The following is a 15,802-nucleotide window of genomic DNA, read 5'->3' as shown; positions in this document are numbered from 1 at the left end:
AAACTTAGGAGGTGGGGTTTTGTAAAACAAGTTACACAACTGGAGCATGCACTTGACCTGATGGTGCGCTCTGTACTTTGTGCATTTTCTCTCTCTCTCTCCCTCCCTCCCTCCCTCCCTCCCTCCCTCCCCCATCTCTCTCTCTCTCTCTCTCTCTCTCTCTCTCTCTCTCTCTCTCTCTCTCTCTGTCACAAGCTGAGCTTCTTCCTTGTATTTCTAACCTGATTCTCAATCACATCACAAGCCCAAACAACAGCACCAACTGATCATACACTGAGACCTCTAAAACCATGATCCAGAATAAACCTTTTCTCTTGATAAAGTGATTGCCTCAGGTTGTATGTAAAGGTTAGAAGCCTACTAAGGACTAAGGATACCTCCTTAAATTTATACTGGCTGATCTCTTGAAGCTACTATATTTCTTCGTCTAGCAGCCAGGAGTTTATAGTTATCACTGTATCCTGAGAAATCATCTTCACTCTCTACAATACAAAAGAAACCAGTTAGAGATCCAACTCAAGGGCATACTTAGATCTGCAAAGGCTGGAGCCACAAGAATTTAAAAAAAAATCATGTCTGAGGTTGACTGGGAATGGAAAAGCAATAGGCCATGAGTGCTTGCCCAGAAGGATCTACTTGGTCTCTCATCTTTACCATGTCTCAGCCTTGACCTATATACATTATGCAGTCATCACAAATGACTTGGATTCTCTCCCCATTCTACATTAATAGTTGCAAACTAATACTTACCATGACTTCTAACAGCTCAAGGCTGGGTCCCTAGAATTAATACAAATATCCTTCAAGTTCCTGCCTGAGAAAGCTCAAGGCTATCAAAAAAATTTACAATATATTTCACCAAATACCTGAGCATAACCCCTAAGCTTCCTTTTTTAAAGCATTTACTAAACTTGAATTCAAATTTCTCATCCCTTGATTCATGTATTATTCTCTACTACACACCTGTGCCTTTCTCAAGGATAAGAAATCCCATAGACCCACTCTGTATCCCAGTCTCTGTGGAGGGACTGAGTCTAAATGTGGATATTCCATAGCTGGCCTGATAGTACTTTCATATTCTTGTTTTCCATTCTCCAATTGCCCCTTTCCTAGCCTCTCCCCTTTCTTCCTTCAATTGTTAAAGCTTCCAATCATCTCTACACAAAGTTGTATTTGGCTCATCATGGGCCTTCTTACTTATTGCAACGATTAAAGTGACTTCTTACAATTTTAATTGGCACCTAACTTTGCCTTGGAAGCATCAGATACAGAGCTGTGAGTGGTGAAGGGGGACCAAGGACTGGTGTTTAAGCCTCTGAATCATAGGTTTGAACCTGATGAGGTAACTAGGAAAACTCTCATGTATGTCTGGGGCCTATGTGTTCTGCCTGTCATGGTGCTAACCAAACTGAAGCCATTTTGAATAAAACTTACATTTTGAATAGGGGCTCAAAGAAATTTAAAATCCCAAGACCTCCTTGGGTTACTGAAAGCCTGATTGATTTTAATGCTCAGCAAGTTGCCCCACCACAGATAAATAAAGCCACAAATGAGAGCAGAATGGTGTACCACAAAGAAATGTCCTTAGGAAAGTCACCTGTCCCTGAATCATGATGAATGGAAAATGGACCAGTAACTTCACAAAACAAAACAAAAACACAAATGTGGCTTTTGTGCTTTATTTTTGTACTTGAAAGCTCTGTAGCTTTTTGGCTTACAATCACAGTTCAACTCCCAAGTCTGTTCTGTATCCCTTCTCAGTAGTGGCTTGATAACAATAAACATGCATTTGTTGCACTGGCTTTTGAGTCATGTTGGATCCAAACAGACCCTGAAACACCTCTTTTTCACCATTGCAAAACAACAGATTCCCCACGATGTACCTGCCATACATGGTCAGAGGCCTTTGTAAAACACAAGTGAGATTATATTTGTCCTCACCTTAATAACCTACTTATGGGGGTGTCCCCTAGACTAAAAGAGAAGAAACCCCAGTGTGAAAATTTTTTATGAGTCAATTTGGGTATATCATTATACCTAGCCTCTGAATCATAGGATTTGGTTTTTTGGTTTTTTGGTTTTTTTTTTTTTTTTGAAATGTCAGTGGAAATATAACTGAATGCCTTCAGAGAAAAAGACCAAGATCTCACAACCACACTATGTACTGTTACACATTCCTAAAAACAAGATACCAAGCCATATAAAGACATCCAAGAGCCTTATGTGTATATTACTGAATTAAAAGGGCCATTCTATGAAATTCAAGTGATTTGACATCATAGAAAAGGCAAAACTACGCAATGAAAAAATTAGCCATTGGCAGGTTTGTAAGCTTGGTGATAGATGTCTCAGTAAAACACAGAAGTGTTTAGCATAATGACTCTCATTCTGTGCAATGATGCCACAGTGTTGAACACACATCCTCATACACTTGTTCCAACACATAGATAATTAGGAATATCAAAGAATGCAAAGCATACTAGCAGTTTTACATGTTTCTAGGACAAAACAACTTAGAAAAGAAATTTAAGGAAAGAGGCATTCATTTTTTGACTTATGCTTTAGGGTTATTGTCCATCATAATGTTAGGAGCTTGAGGCAAGTGGGTACATTGCATCCATAGTTGGGAAGCAGAAAGCAAAGTATTCTCAGCTCAAATTCTTCTTTTTACTCATTTAAGACCCCAGCCCGTCAAATGTTGCTGACCTCTTTGGATAAGTATTGTCATCTCAATTAACCTAATCAACACATGTGGCTCATTTCTCAAGTGATTCTAGAATCCATCAAGTTGAAAATATGAATCATCCTATATGTATCATTCTGTTGTGATCTCTCTTAGGCTCTGCCTTCTCATTTGTGGTTTGTGGTTGCTCTTTGGGCTAAGAGAATGTAATGAGGATGTTAAAACTTGGTATGCACTGTTTGACTTGGAATCACTGTATGAACTTAAGTGTGCACATTAGATCAGCATTGCTATGTGAAAGGGAGAAATGCAAATAATGAGATGACACAAATTTTGATGACTTAGTTTCAGGACTAGAGAAGTGGCCTACACCAGTTTTATGACTAAACGTGTATATTGGTCACATGTTGGAGTTGGTCTGGTATTGTTTATTCAAATGCTAAATTTTGTAGCATACACTAACCAGCTTTTATTGTGCAAACCTTACTCTCCAAGTTAATGGGTCAATAAAGAGCTAAAGCAGTAGAGAGAGGAAAGTAAAACTTCCTCGGAGGGAGAAAGGAACCCTGGGAAGAAGAAGAGAAAGGCTTTTCATCAAGAGACATGACAGGGGAGATGGATATGATTACAGGCCTAGAAATTATAGCTAACCATGTGGTTGGATAGGTGATCAGGTTAACTAGATAAGCTGGTGGAGTGTATGCTCAGCCAAGGCCCAAGCTTTGAGATGTTATAGGGTCTTTGTGTGGCCATATTAATACAGAAATAACTGCAGAGCATTTCTATGCCAGTTCTATCCCATTTTAGCCTCAAAAAAAAAAAAAAAAAAAAAAAAAAAAAAAAAAAAAAAGACACAGAGGCCTGGTCTTTTAATTAACAAGCTCCAGGCACTAAGAGCTAGGCCAATTCTGAGCTATACTAACCCAAATAGGCAGGGACTCTTCAGCCAAAATATTTTTTTTACTTGCCACGTAGTCTTGCCCTGGTTCGTTCTGGTCCATCAGTGTCCTCATGGCTGGTTTCTCATCACCTTCCTCCCCTCATGGTCCTTCTCTACTCTCTTCTTTGGGACCACCTTACTGGTATTAGAAGTCCCACCCTATCTCCTGTGCCCAGATAGTTGGATGATCAACTCTTTTATTAACCAATGAGAAGTGATAGAAAACTATTTTTGCATAACACTGAGACTGGATATATTTGACTATGCCATCTTCCGAACTATAACCAGACGTCTGGGCATAAATATCAGCATCTTAATACACAGTGCACAAAAACATATTCCAGTAAAAAGTATGGTTCATGTTGGAGGTTTAGCTAACTGTTAGGTAGATAACCTGGTTTGTGCAAGGCACTGGGTTTAAACACTAAATTAATGTCAACATACAACAAACAACCCCCTCTTAAGTCTTTCACTTTCTTCAACAGCCTCTCCATTCAACTTTGAAACCTGTTTCTGGAATCTGTTGACCTTAAATCACATGTTCTCTAGGCTCCATGTCTGTGCTCCTGGCCCACATATACCTTTCCAGGTCCCCACAATATTATCAATGGAAATCACCAGGAATAAAGGGTTTATTTTCATAGTTTTCTACCATCACACTCTCCAACTAATTTCTTACATAAAACAAAGGTGCAAACAGCTACCAGGGTCTCTTCTTTTAAACTGCTACCACGAGTTCCTTCTTATATTTTATAGCCACTGGTCATTTTTGGATACAGGTTCATTTGGGATGCTTGTAGATACTCAGCAGCATTCCACGGACAGTTTTATTTCTGCAGTATCAGGCACATGTGCTTTTTTAATGTAGGGGATTAAACTTCTTAATCATAGAAAGTTTTTTTTCTTGTGTTTGTTTCTGGATGGTTCATTGTAGCCTCTAATTATAAATACATTCTGAAGCTAATATTAAAGTTTTATACCATTGTCTGACAACTTGATGTGACTGGTTATTGGCTTATGCTATCCTTTCTTATTTAGAAGAAAAAATAAAAAAAATTGAGAAGAAAAGGGAGGGAATTTAGAAATATCATATAGAACTAATAGAATAAAGGGTACATTATTGAATATACTCTCGAATTTAGAATTATTGCTAATATAACATAAGGTTATTTTGGCTATATTGATATGTATTATTGTATTTGATACAGGTTTAAGTTTTTTTTTACTTTATTTTAAAAAACAAAGAAAAATGTACAAATTTTCAGCATTTTTGCATAAAAGTATATGAATACACTTTTTAAGGTTGTAATTAAGTATTTGTGGGTATATATATATATATATATACATATACATATGTATATATGTAATGATAATATAGGAAAAGAGGCTATTAATTTGAGGGGATAGGTGAGAAACTGTGAGGGTCTGTAGGGAGGAAAGAGGGATGTGATACAGATCTATGTTAATTAAAATATATTCTTTTTTGATGGTGTTGAACTTCACACAGTCTGTGAGTTGTTTCTGGGGTATTCAGAGCTTTCTGGGGTTAGTATCCCATTATCAGTGACTGCATATTATGTCTGTTCTTTTGTGACTGGGTTATCTCACTCAGGATGATATTCTCTAGATGCATCCATTTTCTTAAGAATTTGGTTAAGTCATTGTTTCTGATAGCTGAGTAGTACTCCATTGTGTAAATGTACCACAATTTTTGTATCCATTCATCTACTGAAGGACATCTGGGTTCTTTCCAGCTTCTGGCTATTATAAATAGAGTTGCAATGAACATTGTAGTGCATGTATCTTTGCTATATGTTGGAGCTTCTCTGGGGTAAATACCCAGAAGTGGAATAAGTAGGTCTTCAGGTAATACTATGACCATTTTTCTGAGAAACCGCCAGACTGATTTCCAGAGTGGTTGTATCAGTCTACAACCCCAACAGCAGTGGAGAAGTGTACTTCTTTCTCCACATCCTCGCTAGCATCTGTTGTCATCTGAGTTTTGGATCTTGGCCAATCTGACTGGTGTGAGGTGGAATCTCAGGGTTGTTTTGATTTGCATTTCCCTGATGGCTAAGGATGTTGAGCACTTCCTTAGATGTTTCTCAGCCATTCGATATTCCTCTATTGAGAAATTTTGTTAAAGTCTGTACCCCATTTTTTAATAGGGTTGTTTAATTCTCTGGTATCTAGCTTTTTGAGTTCTTTGTATACCTTGGATATTAGGCCTCTATCTGATGTGGGGTTGGTAAAGAACTTTTACCACTCTGTTGGCTGCTGTTTTGTTCTCTTGACAGCATCTTTAGCCTTACAGAAACTTTGCAATCTCATTAAGTCCCATTTGTTAATCTTTGACCTTAGAGCTCGAGCCATTGGTGTTTTGTTCAGGAAATTTTCTCCTGTGCCTATGAGTTCTAAAGTTTTCCCTACTTTCTCATCTAATAGTTTCAGTGTACCTGGTTTAATGTGGAGATCTTTGATCCACTTACACTTGAGCTTTGTACGAGATAAGAAAGGGTCTATTTTCATTCTTCTGCATGCTGAGTGCCAGTTGGACCAACACCATTTGTTGAATAGGCTGTCCTTTTTCCACTGAATGTTTACAGCCCCTTTGCCAAAAATCAGGTGACCATATATGTGAGGGCTTATTTCTGGATCTTCTATTCTATTCCATTGATCCACTTGCCTATTTCTGTACCAGTACCATGCAGTTTTCAGCACAATTGCCTTGTAATATAGCTTGAGGTCAGGGATAGTAATTCTCGCAGATGTTTTCTTGTTGAGAATGGATTTTGATATTCTAGGTCTTTTGTTAATCCAGATGAAATTGCACATTGCTCTTTCCAAATGAAGAGCTGGGTTGGAATTTTGATGAGGATTGAATTGAATCTATAGATTGCTTTTGGTAAGACTGCCATTTTTACAATGTTGATCCTTCCAATCCATGAGCATGGGAGATCTTTCCATTTTCTGAGATCTTCCTTGATTCCCTTCTTTAGAGGTTTGAAGTTCTTGTCATACAGGTCCTTCACTTGCTTAGTTAGAGTCACAGCTAGGTATTTCATATTGTTTGTGACTATTATGAAGGTTATCTTTTCCCTAATTTCTTTGTCCACATCTTAGTCCTTTGAGTAGAGGAAGGATACTGATTGGTTTGAGTTAATTATACATCCAGCCACTTTGCTGAACTTGTTTATCAGCTGTAGGAGTTCTCTGGTGGAAGTTGTGGGGTCGATTAAGTACACTATCATTTCATCTGCAAATAGTGATGTTTTTACTTCTTCCTTTCCAATTTGTATCCCTTTTATTTCCTTTTGCTCTCTAATTTCTCTGGTCAGGACTTCCAGTACTATGTTGAATAGGAAGGGGGAGAGTGGGCAGCCTTGTTGCGACCCTGATTTTAGTAGGATTGTTTCAAGTTTCCCACCGTTAAGTTTGATATTGGCTGTTGGTTTGCTGTATATTGCTTTTATTATGTTTAGGTATGGGCCTGAGATTCCTGTTCTTTCCAAGACTTTTAACATGAATGGGTGTTGGATGTTGTCAAATGCTTTCTCAGCATCTAGTGAGATGACCATGTGGTTTTAGTCTTTGAGTTTGTTTATATGGTGGATTACATTGATGTATTTCCTTATATTAAACCATCCCTGCATCCCAGGGATGAAGCCTACTTGATCATGGTGAATGATCATTTTGATGTATTCTTGGATTTGGTTTGCAAGGATTTTGTTGAGTATTTTTGCATCAATGTTCATAAGTGAGATTGATCTGAAGTTCTGTATCCTTGTAGGGTCTTTGTGTGGTTTAGGAATGAGGATTATTTTAGCCTCAAAAAATGAATCAGGTAGTGTTTCATAGGATTCTATTTTGTGGAGTAGTTTGGAGATTATTGGTGTCTTGTCATCAATAAATATATGATAAAACTCTGCACTGAACCCATCTGGACATGTGCTTTTTTTGGTTGGAAGGCTTTTGATGACTGCCTCTATTTCTTTAGGTGTTATGGGATTATTTAGATAATTTACCTGGTCCTGGTTTAACTTTGGTATCTAGTATCTCTTGAGGAATTCATCCATTTCCTCCAGATTTTCCAACTTTTTTGAGTATAGGGTTTTGTAGTAGGATCTGATGATTTCTTGAATTTCCTCAGTTTCAGTCATTATTTCTCCACTTTCCTTTCTGATTTTGTTAATTTCTATACTCTCTCTTTTCCCTCTAGTTAGTCTAGATATAAAAAAGTTTATCAATCTTTTAATTTTCTCAAAGAACCAACTCTTGGTTTTGTTGATTCTTTCAATGGTTCTTTTTGTTTCTATTTGGTCTATTTCTGCCCTAAGTTTGATTATTTCTTGCCATCTACTCCTCTTGGGTGTATCTGCTTCCTTTTGTTCTAGAGATTTCAACTGTGCTGTCAGGTTGCTAGTATATGCTCTCTCCAGTTTCTTTTTGGAAGCACTCAGAGCTATGAATTTTCTTCTCAGTATTGTTTTCATTGCATCCCATAGGTTTGGGTATGTCATGTTTTCATTTTCATTGAATTCTAGAAAATCCTTAATTTTTTCTTTATTTCTTCTTCGACCCTGCTATCGTTTAATAGAGCATTGTTTAGTTTCCATGTGTATATGGGCTTTTTGTTTTCTTTGTTGTTATTAAAGACCAGCCTTAGACCATGGTGATCTGAAAGAATGAATGGGAGTATTTCAATCTTCTTATATCAATTGAGGCTCATTCTGTATCCAATTATGTGCTCAATTTTGAGAATGTGCCCTGAGGTGCTGAGAAGAATGTGTATTCTTTTGTTTTAGGATGATATGTTCTATAGATATCTTTTAATTCCAGTGGGTTCACAGTGTCTGCTAATTTTACAGTGTCCTTGTTCAGTTTCTGTTTCCATGATCTGTCCATTGGTGAGACTGGAATATTAAAGACTCACAATATTATTGTGTGGGGTAAAATATATTTTTTGAGCTTTAATAGGGTTTCTTTTGAATATGGGTGCTTTTTTATTTGGAGTATATATGTTAAGGATTGAGAGTTCCTCCTGACAGATTTCCCCTGTAATGAGTAAAAAGTGTCCTTTCTTTTTTTTTTTTTTTTTTTTTCTTTATTTCTTGGACTTTCTTATCTTTTTTGATAACTTTTGGTTGAAAATCTACTTTATTCAGTATTAGAATGGCCACTCCAGCTTTCTTCTTGGGGCCATTTGCTTGGAAGGTTTTTTTCCCAACCTTTTATTCTGAGTGTCTGTCTTTGTCTCTGAAATGAGTTTCCTGTATGCAGGAAAATGCTGGGTTTTGTTTATGTATCCAGTCTGATAGCCTATATCTTTTTATCAGGGAGTTGAGTCCATTTATGTTAATAGATATCAAGGAATAGTGGTTGCTGTTTCCTGCTATTGTTACTTTGGTAGGTTGAATTGTGCCTGTGTGTCTTTCTTTTTTTTTTTTTTTTTTTTTTGTTTTTTGTTTTCTTGCTTAGAAGTTTTCTTGTTTTTACTATGTGGTGTTTCCCCTCATTGTAATGGGTTTTCTACCTATAATTCGTTGTAGTGCTGGGTTTGTGGTCATATATTGTATTAATTTAGTTTTGTCCTGGAATATCTTCGTCTCGTCATCTATGGTGATTGATAGTTTTGCTGGGTATAGCAGCTTGGGCTGGCACTTGTGCTCTCATAGGGTCTGCATGATGTCTGTCCAGGCTCTTCTACCTTTCCTAGTCTCTGTTGAGAAATCAGGTGTGATTCTGATTGGTCTGCCTTTATATGTTACATGACCTTTTCCCCTTACTGCCTTTAGTATTCTTTCTTTGCTTTGGGCACTTGGTGTTTTGACTATTATGTGTCGGGAGGAATTTCTTTTCTGGTCCAACCTATTTGGAGTTCTGTAGGTTTCTTTTATGCTCTTGGTCATCTCATTTTTAAGGGTAGGGAAGTTTTCTTCCAGGATTTTGTTGAAGATATTTACTGTACCTCTTAGTTGATATTCTTTGCCCTCTTCTATTCCTATTATCCTTAGGTTTGGTCTTCTTATTGTGTCCTGGATCTCCTGGACATTTTGGGTTAGGAGCTTTTTGGTTTTTGCATCTTCTCTGACTGTTTTGTCTATGTTTTCAATGTTTTCTTCGGCCCCGAAATTCTCTCTTCCATCTCTTGTATTCTGTGGGAAATGCTTGCATCTGTGACTCCTGATTTCTTTTTTAGGATTTCTACCTCTAGGGTTGTGTCTTTTAGTGTTTTCTTTATTGTGTCCATTTCCATTTTAAATCCTTCTTCCATTCCTTCATCTCTTCGGTTCTGTTTTCTTCTAGTTCTTTGAGTTCTTTGAGTGTTTTTCTTGTTTCTTCTTTAAAAGCTTCTAATTCTTTTTGCTTTTCCTCCCTTTCTTGTTTAAGGATCTCTATCATCATCTTGAAGTAGGATTTCGTGTCTGAGTCTTCTTTTTCTGGAGTGTTTGGCATTCTGCTGTTTGTTGTGATGGGAGAGCTGGGTTCTAGTTGCCAGATTGTCTTGGTTTCCCTGGGGCACGTTCTTTTGCTTTCTTCTTGCCATCTTGTTGTCAGTGATTGATTCTTGCCTTTTCCTTGTACCTGGCCTGTGTCCCTTGATCTATGCTGTTCCTGGTGGGGGATGGCCGAAGCGCCTGTTGTGCACCCGAAAAACCCCTTGCTGGGAACAGAGGGCAAAATGCTGCTGGCTGGTTCCTGGATCCCTGGATCAAACAGGGCAAGGGTACACTTTCTGTGTGCTCCGCTGATATCTCTCTGCCCCCTGGCTAGTCGGAATCCGTTCTCACCTGGTTCTTGCCAGTCCTGTCTGTCTGGGTCTCCGCTCTTCCTGGTGGCAGATGTTCCGAGTGCCTCCAGTTTTAAGATTCTTTGGTGAAAATCTTTGTGTATTAATGCAAACTTTAATATTAATTTTGTTACAATATAATGTATGCATACTCAGCTCTTTTATAGGCATTTTGCCTATGCAACTCATTAAATACTATAATGTTTAGTAGCAATCTTTTTTATGGCCTTGATTATAAACTGTTTAGGATAATAAAGTATTGAAAATTAATGGTCAGTCAATCAAACTCATGTTCACAATAAGTACTAGGCTAGTTTATCACAAAATATGCCTTCTAGTTTGAACAGATAATAAATAATTAAGAACAAAATTTGTCTATTCAGGTATTCTATGAATATGCAGATGGTCTTAAAAAACCTCAGTTATACAGAAAATGGTTTTTATGACTTTTTTTTTTTATTAATTTAAGGCCTTTTTGACATTGAGAAATGTCAACTCCTGGCAACACCCCATTGAACTTGAAAAGAGAAGGATGATCATTTAAGAATTTTCATTAGTTGATGGCTTCTAATGTGGTCAACTACCACTGGCAAAGAAAATACCGCATTCCCTATACAGAACAAATGTTGTCCAAAATGGGCTATCTTAAATTAAGTCAGAGTTGACTGCCAAACTTCCAAGACAGAATAAGCAAGTCATTCATAATTCCTGCTTTACAAAATGTTTGTCAGATAAACTAAATCAGAAGGCTGAAGATGGAAGCTCCAAAATTATAGAGATAGTTCTGGGGAACTATTTAGGCAGCCAATCTTCCTGCCTTTTCTGTAGCCTTAAAAGCTACTTGCCTATACTTCCTACATACTCAGATAATATTTATTTCTTCTCAAGTTTCTGATGGGGTTGAAGACTAGATAGGCATAATGTCACAATTAAACTTAAGTTATAAAGGATCCGTGAAAGTATCTTAGGATCCAAGGAGATGTTTCAAGAATGGTAAATGCAAGTTATATAGGTTAGAGGAGATGGAAGTTTAAGTTGTAAGAAAGTATTTTAAGGTTGGTAAGTGAAGGTTAGAGAATCTAGAAGATGTTTAATGAAGTTTGGAGAAAATTGTAAAAAAGTGTTTTAATGTTGACATTGTGAGTTATAAAAGTTAAAGGATTTAAATGTTCAAGAAGATAATGAGAAAATAATTTATATATACTGAACTATAAACTCACCCAAGTAGGATAAATAATAGAATATTTTGTCCTACGTTTACAAATACAAATGGACTGGACATTGTGAATATAATTATTAAGTCATAGATTTCATAATTGTTTCATAATTGTTCTTACTCTTTGTAGTATGTTATTTTAAGACAAAGAACCTTTTTATTTAGACCAAAAGAGAGATACATAGGGGATTGGTCTGGTGATGATGTAGTTAAGTATTCAAATTCTAAATACTGGTCCCCAAGATCTGATTGTTCCTCATGGCCAGATCCACACATACACCAGCTTTTATTGTGTAAAACTTGCATCCCAAGTTATCCCTGATTGGCTAATAAAAATGCCTGCAGCCTGGGCTAGGTAATAATATCTTGGGAATCACCATGGGGTAGTAGACAAAATAACATAGAGGATATCTGCCCAGCTTTAATTCCTTTAAGCTTATTATAAATCTACATGTTTTGGTGTCATTTATCTGGGAACAATACAGTCTGCAGTGAGATATTTAAAGACAATGAGGGGGTATAGTAATACCAGAATAATAATTAATACAACGGGCTGCACTAAGTCAATCTACATATCTTTGTTTTCACCATGATTGCTTCCTCCTTAGTTCACTTACTTTGACTCCCAAATTTGAGCTGTTTGTCCTTACACTTCAGTAATATTATCATGTGTCAGCCCCATCTGGGACTCAAAAGGTACACTCTGTGTCTTTTACTGATACATTTAAAATGTATGTGTGTGCATGTGTGTCTCTGCTGATTCTGAGAAAGGGGTCTAGCCCCAATTTTCTCCAAACCTGCTAGTGTCTGGCCAGGTGAGTGACAATTGCAGGCAATCTGTCTATAGGGGTTTCTATTCTCTAATCTATGCTGAAGGGAATGAAGTAACAGGGAGAAAAGTATCTGAAGAATTTCAAAAACATTATACTCAATGGATTATGGTGAGCTTTTACACATGCATACGCATACACATTCACAGACATATACATTCATATACAGCATATGCATACATATCTACTCATATACATTCACACACATATACTCACATATAGTACACAAACATATATTATCTATACACACTTATTCTATCACACCACCCCAGGTTTAAGTCTGACTCATCTGAATGACAAAGTCCTCACTCTCAGAACTAACAAATTTAATTTTTTTGCTGTGACTATGACATCAATTTTACTTACTTCTTTTTACTAGGGTCTTTTTCTCCTGTCATCTTCTGTTGGGTTCACTGCTTGCTGCTTAAATAGCCTTGTTTGATCCCCCCCCCTTTTTTTAGAACTTGTCTTATCTGTGAGCTGAGACTAAAGATTAAGTAAGGGCAAATAGACCTGACTTCTAGCAGTTACTAAGTTGACCCGTCCAACAGGTTCAGTTATTCAGGGTCCCGAAGAGGAGCTACCTGAGGGTCAAGGGGGTGGAGAGAGAAAGGAGAGCAAGCAAGGTTCTGTCGTCAAGGTCTCATTTAATTGACACAGGTTCTTTCTTTTATCCAAGGGGATGGAATGCGGGGTGAGCACACAGACAGAGGTATCTTGTCAGTTGTTAGCTAGAAGATTTAGGGCTTAACTGCCTTCACGGGACATCTTGGCACCACTGATGGTGGAGCTCTGGAATTCACAGTCATTAGTGAAGTTGTAACTTATCTTGTGTAGGCACTAAGGTCCTGGAACTGAGGGACTCTGGAGTATAATTAATTCTTGTGTAGATACCAGGGCCCAGGGAAAAAGTCCATGCCCTCTGGTAGGGGGAATGGGGTGAGGAGATCATCTGGCGGGGATATCTGGTGCTTGCTCAGACTAGAGCAGTTTGTGATTGGGGAGAGGGAGACATTCCGTGGTTGTTCTCAGAGTCTTCCAGTGCCACCAGTCAGCAGGAGAGGCTTTTGTCAAACTATCTCATGATTTTATGGCAGTCATCGTAGAGCTGAGTATCTGTGGCTATACAGCCCAGAGTCATGACCAGGCCCAAGTCCAATATGGCTCCCTACACTAAGTGACAGATGATAAATTTTAAACATCTTTTTTCTTCATTCTACAATAAACTGTTCATTATGGGTTATGGAGTTAAACACCACCAGAAAAAGACTACAGATTCAATTCAAGTTATAGTAAATGGATTTATTAATAATACTAGCAAGGTGAGATCTTTAAAGCCAAATCTAAGTGGCTTCCCATCTCGGTGAGTGTAAGTCAATGAAACAATATTAAGACATAACATAGGTAGTGGTCTTCAAGTAATTTGAATACATATTTCTCTTGTGCTTTATTCCTTATACAGGGAAGTGGGATCAGACTTAATGGCCATCAACAGATGAATGCATAAGGAAATACAATGTCTTTCTCATTCAAACCCACCACATAAAATGGCCATAGAGAGGAAATACTGGACCAAAGCAACAATGAAGCCAACTGGAACGAACTCAAAATTCAGTAAGTCCATAGGTGATATTCAAAAGTTTATTAGATGCTTTATCCTTCCAGCTTTGCTGGCTGCAATATACTTCCCTCAGTGGCTTCACTTAGCTGAGAAGGAACATTCTACAATCAATTTACACCAATATCCTTAAGTTCAGAGCCATGTGGTTAAAGCTGCCAAGTTCTGTTGCCTTCTAGGACTGCAATCTGCCATCCCTCCACCTCCTTTCATAATCCTTTGTTTATGGTTTCCTTTTCCTTTTAAACTTTCCTTTAATTCCATTTCACAAGTTGGATCTTAGATGGGTGTGGTATTATGCCAAGTACACTATTTTCCTTTATTCCATTTTAAATCAAACCTTCACTTAAACTTTATATCTCTGAGATCACAAGCCTGAAATAACATTTAATTCTCTGGTTTTCTTTTTCTCAGCAATCTGTAACTTATATTTCTATTTGCCCTGTTTGTTCCTTTTTACTGGAAATCTGCATAAGAGTGATCACTAATAATCATTTGGTACAATCAATACTAGGCTGTCTTGAAATTCCCATTGCCAGTGACATTAATTCAATACTCTTCAATTTAGTCTCTGGCAGATTCTTAGGACAAGGAAAAAAAAAAGACTTTTCCCACCTACAAAGTATCACAAGATTGTCTTCAGGCCACTTGTGGATCTCAGTTCTTTCTGAAACTTCTTGAACTGGTACTTCATAGTTCAAATGGCCCTAAGCACTACTGTATTCCAAGTTCCTACTAGGATGACGAATTAAACCCTACTGAAAGCATTATACTGCTTCCAACACAAAGGTACCTAAAAAAATATTAAATTGGGGGCTTGCTAACAGATTTAGAGGGTTAGTCCACAATTATTAGGTTAGGGTTAGTAAGAAACATGGCAGCAGGCAGGCTGGCACAGTGCTGGAAAAATAGGTGAGAGCTCACATCTGATCCACTCTAGTAAGCAGGAAGAGGGGGTGACTGGGCCTACCATAGATTTTGAAATCTCAATGCCCAACCCAAGTGATATACACCTCTTACAACAAGGGTATACCTACTTCAACAAGCTTCTAATCCTTCCCTAAGAGGTCTGTTGACTGGGAGCCAAGCATTTGATCATATAATTCTATGCACAATAAAAGCTTTTTGTCATAAAGACAAATTAATATTGCCCAAATTTACAGATTATAAAAGTATTGTGTTAAGCAAGGTAATCCAGTCTCAGAAAAACAAAAAACATATTGCTTCTTATAGGTTGATTCTAACTTGAAATATAAATGTATATAAGTGTACATACATACACAAATATTTGGATGTAAATGTGGGAAAATACAAAAACAAAACCAACCAGAAAAAAAGATAAAGAGGAAATACAAAGAGGAGCTCAGGAGGTGGGACCTTAAGGACACTTATAAAGTGAAAGCATGATGTACACTGGAGGGAGATTACAAGAAGGTATCTGAGAAGTGGGGGAGATAGGGTGGAGGTAAATCTATAAAACCAGACTTTGCTGAAAAGAACATAATGCTACCTAATGCATTGTGTGCACTCTGATACTATTTAATATATTGTATGCTAATTTAAAAAGCAACAGGGGTGGGGTGTAGAGGAAGACAAATGATATGTGTTAGAAAGAATGTCTCCATGAGATTATGAAAAGTTCATTTGTCTTAGAAATAGATTTAAGTAGTTTTTAATATACTAAACATGAAGTTGCTATAGTGACTGGCTAGTTTCGTGTCAATA

The sequence above is a fragment of the Micromys minutus genome, assembly GCF_963924665.1.
Source record: "Micromys minutus genome assembly, chromosome: 6".
NCBI lineage: Eukaryota > Metazoa > Chordata > Mammalia > Rodentia > Muridae > Micromys > Micromys minutus.
The sequence above is the reverse complement of the archived record's forward strand: the minus strand, read 5'-3'. Positions refer to the sequence as shown.